The following is a 7,500-nucleotide window of genomic DNA, read 5'->3' on the forward strand; positions in this document are numbered from 1 at the left end:
GCATAGTGACGCCTTGGAGAGGGATCTATAACTGGGTATTACTTGAATGGGGGTCTTATCCAGCATAACCAGGACTGTTATTCCAGTGTCACTGGAGTCTTTACTGGATGTTTATGAGGAGCGAAGGAGTGTAGTTTCCTTATTTTGGTATAAAGCAGTGAGGTTTGTCGACCGTGGCTTCCCAGGCTGACAGGAATTTTATCCCCTTTGAATGACTCTAAAAACTAAGCCAATTATTGAAATCAATCATTTTTTGTTTATATCATTCTAGGTGAGGGTAGCATGCTGCTCAAGGCTAGGGACATACCTTCCTGGGACACATACTCAGAGAGCTCAACTATGTCTCTCTTCCTATAATCTAGTGATGTATGTCTCAGGTTGTTCACACCATCATGAACTATGACAAAGTCATAATGGTACTTCTTACTAAGAGTCCTGAAGGCATGCATGATCTGATGAATCCTGGCACTGAACAGGCAGCTGACTATGACTTTCTCCTTGTCCAGCCTGGTGAGTGGGACATCTGTGTGTCTCACTATTGAGTCTCCAATGACAAGAAAAAAATTTTTTTGAGTGTTTTGCCTTACAGGCTTGGTGGGTGAGACACTGGTGTCTCTATGTATTGTGGATGCTGTGGGGACTGTGTTAGTTGTAGCAGTCTTGCATTTTGGAGGTCTCTGGTGTTTAGGTAACTTTTTTCAAGAAAACCTCTGCGTATCTAGATTTTTATGTTTAATGAATACTGTGTGTATGAGTAATGGTACTATAGTCATATGTAGTGGTGGATGAGTTGACAACCTCTTCTGTGTTACTGTTTTGAGTGCAAGAGAGCATGGATTCAAGATTCTTATTGTAGATACATCTCCTGCACTCTGTACTAGAGTGAGTTATTAGTAGAGGGTTATCGGTGTATATGAGGCAATTGCTACACTGCCTCAAGAGACCTAAATCAACAAGGATGGCAGGAGAAACAAGGGTAGTCCAACTGTCCATAATGCTAGGTTGAAGACTGTAGTCACTAGGGTTGGCTTTTCAGAATCGTTGTCGGAGAAGCTCAGTGGTTGGATATTTTTGGCTAGGGTTTTATTTTTTTTTTTCCTGGTGGTTAATAGGTTACAGCTCACTAACAGTATTTCTTTGACTGGGAAAGCACTAAGGATGAGGGCTACACTAGTGTGCTACAGTAGTATCTAAGGAAACATTGTTGAGTTTAGCTGTCCGTCTTTGGAACACAGTTGTGCAGCAGTGCGCGTGCAAACAAGCAGAAACACTCAAAAGCAGGGCCTAACTACCAGAAGCTTAAAACTTGAAAAAAACCTTTAAAAACATTCAAAAGGACCAATGAGGATGCTTATTACAAGCCCTAGATTGACCTCCCTTTACCAGACAGAGTCCAATCAACACAATCCTCTCACTAAAGTGCATATAGGCCCCTTCCAATTAAAGATGGCCTGGAAAATGTGCTCAGAAAAAACAATCACTACAAACAAACCTAGATGCCGCAAGCCTGTATCTGTACTACGCTACAGTTACTAGCTATCCTAGCTTCTGCAAGAAACACTAGAGAATGTTTAACACAGCAGAAAAATAGCAGTGAGACACTAAAAAATATTTATAACAGCAGAAAATCAGCAAGGAGTCTCTAAAGAATGTTTTAAATAGCTAACCGATCAGTTATTTAAATCCTGCTTGGTGGAAAAACCAGAACAAGCAGAGCAGATAGCTTTAAATCAGTGAAAAATACCAATAAATACTTAACAAACAGTGAAATCAACAAAATAGGTTTGTAAACAGTGAAAACAGCAGTAAAATTTGATTCAACAAGCACAGATATAGATAGATATGACTATAATAAAAGCTATATTAGAAGTATAGAGGTGTGGGTGAGCAGTGTCACAAAACTAGGTATATGGCTGGGTGCTGCTTGTAAAATTATTCAGGTAATGGTGAATACAAGTTGTGGGGCATATGATTCTGAATGACAAAAAAATGGTTTGATGATACACCATGTTGAAGATGACAGTGGCATGTATCCTGAAGAAATAGGCATTTACTGGGCTAATGACCACTAGGCCCTTCTTAAGATTAGCCATGCACACCAACCCAATTACATATGCTTGTAACATCTGCATCTTAATTTTTTTTTTGGGGGGGGCTATGTTTATTAGGAGGGGTATGTTAAAAGAGAGGGTTACTGGGCTAGTGACCCATGGGGCCCTTTTAAGCCTAGTCATGCTTCTGAAAAGGTTAGAATCAAACCCTGTACCTTGTGTTTGCAGGTACAGGGTATCTACAAGCACAAGGTACAGGGTTTGATTCTAACCCTGTACATTGTGTTTGTAGGACTAAAATGTTAGCCATTTTGCTAATAAGCAGGAGCTCATCCATTAATTTGATAAGTGAAGTTTTAGTTGTACTTTACATGAGTTTGTATTCAGAATGGATTTCGGTGGTCACAGGATCTGGTTCTATAGTTTAGCTACATTATTTGAATATAGAGAACCACCTGCAGTATTAGATGATTTGGTTAGAGTGATTAGTGATTTTTTCTAGAAAATTTTCTGCATAAAATTCTATTGGGAGAGTAGTGTATTAAGCTGTTAAGGGCTTTGCAATTTTCTGGCTTATAACATAGTCTGTGTATTGTAGTTAGCTGTGGCAGAGCTACAAGATGTGGTGGTTCTAACCAGTTTAATTGTCTGACGGCTAGGCAGTGGTGAGTTCTCTTGTTATAGTTTTCTGCAAATTTGGCTATTTTATTATAGCTTTGCTCAAGTGTTGAGAGACTTGAAGGTTAATGAAGGATAGGACAATGTGAGGGAAGAGATGGTAGTAAAAAAGTAGAGGCTATACATCTGGCTATATCAGTGAAATAGGTTTTTACTCTATATAATGCATCTAATTTTAATGAGTTTTTTTAACCATGAGTGATACATGGTAGTCGGAGTTCAACTGGCCATCTATGATTGCACCCCAACTTTTGTGTGGTTTACTTATTCTTTAATGGTGTTATTGGCAGAGATGATAGTGAATAGTGTTGTTTTTGTTGAGTTGTGTTTTGGGGTAAAGATAAGTAATCTAGTTTTTTGGTGGTTTAGTAGTAGTTGAGAATTAGTTAGCCATGTTTCAATTGATAAGAATGATTGCTGTTTAAGGTCATGGAGTTCATAGAGAGATTTATCAGAGAAAGTTAGGATTGAGTCATCAGCATATTGAACTAGGGTAGCATTTTTGTAGCAGTGTAGAGATCATTGAGGAATATGTTGAAAAGTGCAGGACCTAGTATAGAGCCTTGTGGGACACCAGTAGTTACAGGTAGGAATGCGGAGAAATCATTTTTTCATTTCAGACTTTGTACTCTGAGAGGTTGCTATGGAACCATCACAGTGATGAGTTAGTGGAACTTAAGGATGAGAGTTTATGTAAGAGTTTCTGATAGGAGACAGTGTTAAAAGTTTTTGAAAAGTCTAAAAAGATGGTGCAGACTTGGATTCTAGCATTTCTATGGGTGTAGACAGGATTAAAAAAATGGCAAAGCAATAGTTGTGCTGCAATGAGGACAGAAGTTGGTTATTAGACAGTTGAGAAGTTACATAGGAATCCCGTTTTCCAATATTTATGATAGGGGCAATAAGATGGCAATTGGCCTATACTTTAAAGTTCTGTATTGATTCAACCCTTGCACAGTGTAATAATGTGATTTTTTTTCCATAGTGAGGGGACTTAATTTTCCTATGTGGATCAATTTATCAGAACTGAAACTAGCCATGCATTAGGTATTTTTTGATGGTATCTGTGGGAACTGGCTGGAAGAAGAAATTTTGAAGAATGTTATTTGATTGAGTAGGAACATCAAGAGCTTGATTAGTCATCAGGCTGGTTAATAACTGTACAGTCTGTGTAAATGGCTATTGAATTGGTTGGCTATGGGATCATTGTTTTCTTTGTGTTTGGTACTGGATCTGTAGTTTGTCCTAGATTTAACAGTTTACTGATGGAGGCCTAGAACAGTTTTAAAGTATTAGTGTGTATGTTCTGATTGGCTCAGCAATAGGCTTTCTTATCTTTGGTGATAAGTTGTTTTGTTAGGTTTTGAATTGTTTATATGCTTTTACTTTTTGTCCAGACCTTACATGGTTTGTCTCTTTGCTTCGTGAGATGTTTAGTTGCAAAGGACAGCCATGGGGAAGAGTTGACTTTGACTCTTTTTATTCTGAGGTGACAGGCTAGTGTACTTCAAACACCTAGGAGGATTTTATTCAACTTAGTATCATCTATGGGGAGAGTCTTTATTGACTCCAAGTTAAGGAGATGTAGTGTATTAATAAAAGTGTCTTTATAAAAAGTGATATGTTTTCTTACTAGGTTGTAATTATATGCTTTGGGGCTGTTGCTTTGGCACCCTATAAGGAAGAGAAGAGCGAACACTTTTTCAGGGTTACATCTTGGTTATACCAACTTCTATAAAATAGTCAAATAATAAAACAATATTGTCAAACAGGTTTTTCTTTAAACACAAATAAATCCTTCACTGACAACTTGGTAACAATCCTCCCTAGAGTATTACAGATCACATAGTACACAGACATTAAACAAGGACCAAAAAAAAAAAATAGAGCACTAATAGGGATCCATCACTCAAATACTTAAAAACTGTCAGTTATTTCTATGATTAAGCTTTTTAAGTGCTATGTTCTCAAATTGTAACATGTACATACTGTCGTTAGTTAGCAGAATATCTTTAATTTTATGAATGCATCTTATTCTCATGTTAAGTTGTTACAATATATCTGTTAAGCTATTTGTTATACTCTCATGTGCTTGCAGAAAAGGAGCTGTTGCAAAATGTTTCACTATTTTATTTCTTATGCCTTGTATGTGCCCTGCAGCCTGATCTTAAACTGTCGCTTTGTATCTCCAGTATAATGCAGGCTACAGGAATAGCAAAGGGCATATGCCCACTGAATGACAAAAAAGAAACAGCCAAAAACAGAATATTTAACTGTTAATAGTATGAAAAACTCCTGCAAATGTATTTACATATCCAAAACTAGCCATACGGATTGGTACCCCCCCGTATAACCCTATAAACATGATATATTAGTATGAACAATTAGTCTGCTTTATAAAATCACAGATATTTCTGCCATAACTGCTAGAGAATAAAGCAGCAGCAATAAGTTGGGCATGAAAAAAATGAACAGTATAAATAGCCACCCAAAAGCTCTGATCAATCTGACCATTTCAAATGATAATGTGTTAAACTGAGAAACAAAATAAATATAGTTTATCACTCCTGAGGAACTTCATTTATAATTTCCACCCCTAAAAAGTATAAACATTATCATCTTTCATGTGCTGTCTAGTCAAAGACGTCTCCTACTAGGAATCCATAGCCTTCTGGTGACTGTAGTCCCTGTTAAGGAATGTATTCACAGTACCACATGGTCACCATCTTGTCCATATGCCCTTTTAGTCCAAAGCAATTCTCAACAGAGCAAAGAGTTTAATACATTATAAAAAGTCAGATTGATTAAAAAGTATTGAAGGACCATTTACAAGGATAATTTTTTTATGACAGTCTTAATCCCATTTTTTGAATCTCTTATAGTTATGGCCAGAGTACAGATGATTGTAATAATGCAATCAATTGTTCATGCTTAAAGATACTGTCCTCATTTACAGAGTCCCAAAGGGGTACTTATCACTGTGCAAGATGTTTTATATATATATATATATATATATATATATATATATATATATTTGTGGGAACTCTGATTTGGAATGTTTATTTTTGTCATTTGTTGGGCATTGTCCATCAAATGCTTATATTATATCAGTGAAAGAAAAATGCAGTTCTAAATTAGATCACAGGAATAAAAAAAATATTGTAGCTACTCCTTTTTGTAAGCATTTGGAGGTTACTAGATAGGTTAGCAGCTATTATACTGGGGCAAACAAAGATAGGAATAAAGTATGTTCATAACATTAAAGATCGATTAATTAAAGAGAGTTTGTACATTTTAAATTTTTGAATGCTAGCTCCTAAAGATCTTAATCAAGAAGTCAGTTGGAGATGTTTAATTGATTTATTGATGAATATCTGTTTGCTTTTTTTCTTGTTTAATCTCTGTTCACTTAATGTTTTATAACAGCCCTGGTGGTAAACGAACATGTACATACTCCACTGTCCTGTGCTGCCATTATTAACCTTTCATCCATTTCACATCACCTCTCCTTAACCATTGTTGCTTCAAATCCTGACTGTCATGAGGTTGTTCCAGGGGTTCTCTGTACTTGCCACAATATTTATGCCTTTTACACTGTTCATTCTTTCTCACCTGATCCTTCTCCATATATATTCTTTTTTTTTTTTTTTGGCACATTCAGTTGCTGTCTGATTTTTGTCTACTTCTGGTTTAAATTCCATTCCCTCTTGACACCAAATGCTTCTGCAAGAAGTCATCTTCGACTCTTTCTCCTCAAGTTTTAAAACTTTCACTGTGTTTGGACCTGGTCCCATGCAGTCCCATGACTCTAGATCTATACATGCAATCAGTTCTGTGGAAGCCCAAAACTCCTAATCCGCCTAATGTTGGTATAGACTGACTTTTATATATCATTTGATAAGCATGGATCAGTTTTCTTGTTTTTCCCTTCCAACTGATCCAATACCTTTTGGCCAGTCAGTCATCCCAAAACTGTAAGTGAGAACAGAAAGAGCAAATTGGTTTACAGCTTGGTCCTTATTGCTAGATGCCAAGGCAATTTTCAATATTAGTTTTAGTCTTCTGCAGTATCCCTTACTGAGTTTTATTTATTTATTTATTTGCTTTGTTTACAGGGAAAGTCTGTCTGGTAACCAATATGCCCATTTTCAGCAGAGGCCCAGGAAAAAAACCAAAACAAGGACAGAAATACATTTTTGACATTTAAAAATAAAAATGATTCCACAAGCATTATTTTTTATTCACATTTGTTCATGTTTTATTACTGAACCTTTATTGATTCCCAAATATGTATACACTCCCTCCTGCTCAAGTTCTTTTATATCACATTCCTGTCCCTGATTGATTTTTTTCTTAGTGCTGCAATTTTCCTGCCAATGTTGGCAAGGTAGTATTTCATACTAACTAGAAAATGGCTTGAGATGTTGTCTGTACCCATAGAACTAGTGCCTTTGTTTTGATTGGGGCATCTAATAATTGTTCTGTAGTGATAATAAGATGGTGACACTAATTTGGTGGTAGGGTGATACAGCAAGATAGGAATATCAGGAAGTGCTTTGGGCTAAATTTGCAATACAGGATTGTCAGAAGTCCAAGTATTTAAAGCAATCCCTTCACCTAAAAAAATTATTTCTAAAAACAAAATAAATCTAGTTTTAAACCCTCCTTCTTCAAAAAAGAAACTTAACTCCAGCTTATTCCTTCTATAGGTTTTATTGGAATAAGTGCTTTCATACTTGCAGACTTCTTCAGATCTAGTTCTTACATCTAA

The sequence above is a fragment of the Protopterus annectens genome, chromosome 13.part0 (genome assembly GCF_019279795.1).
Source record: "Protopterus annectens isolate FY-2018-M chromosome 13.part0, PAN1.0, whole genome shotgun sequence".
Classification (NCBI taxonomy): Eukaryota; Metazoa; Chordata; order Ceratodontiformes; family Protopteridae; genus Protopterus; species Protopterus annectens.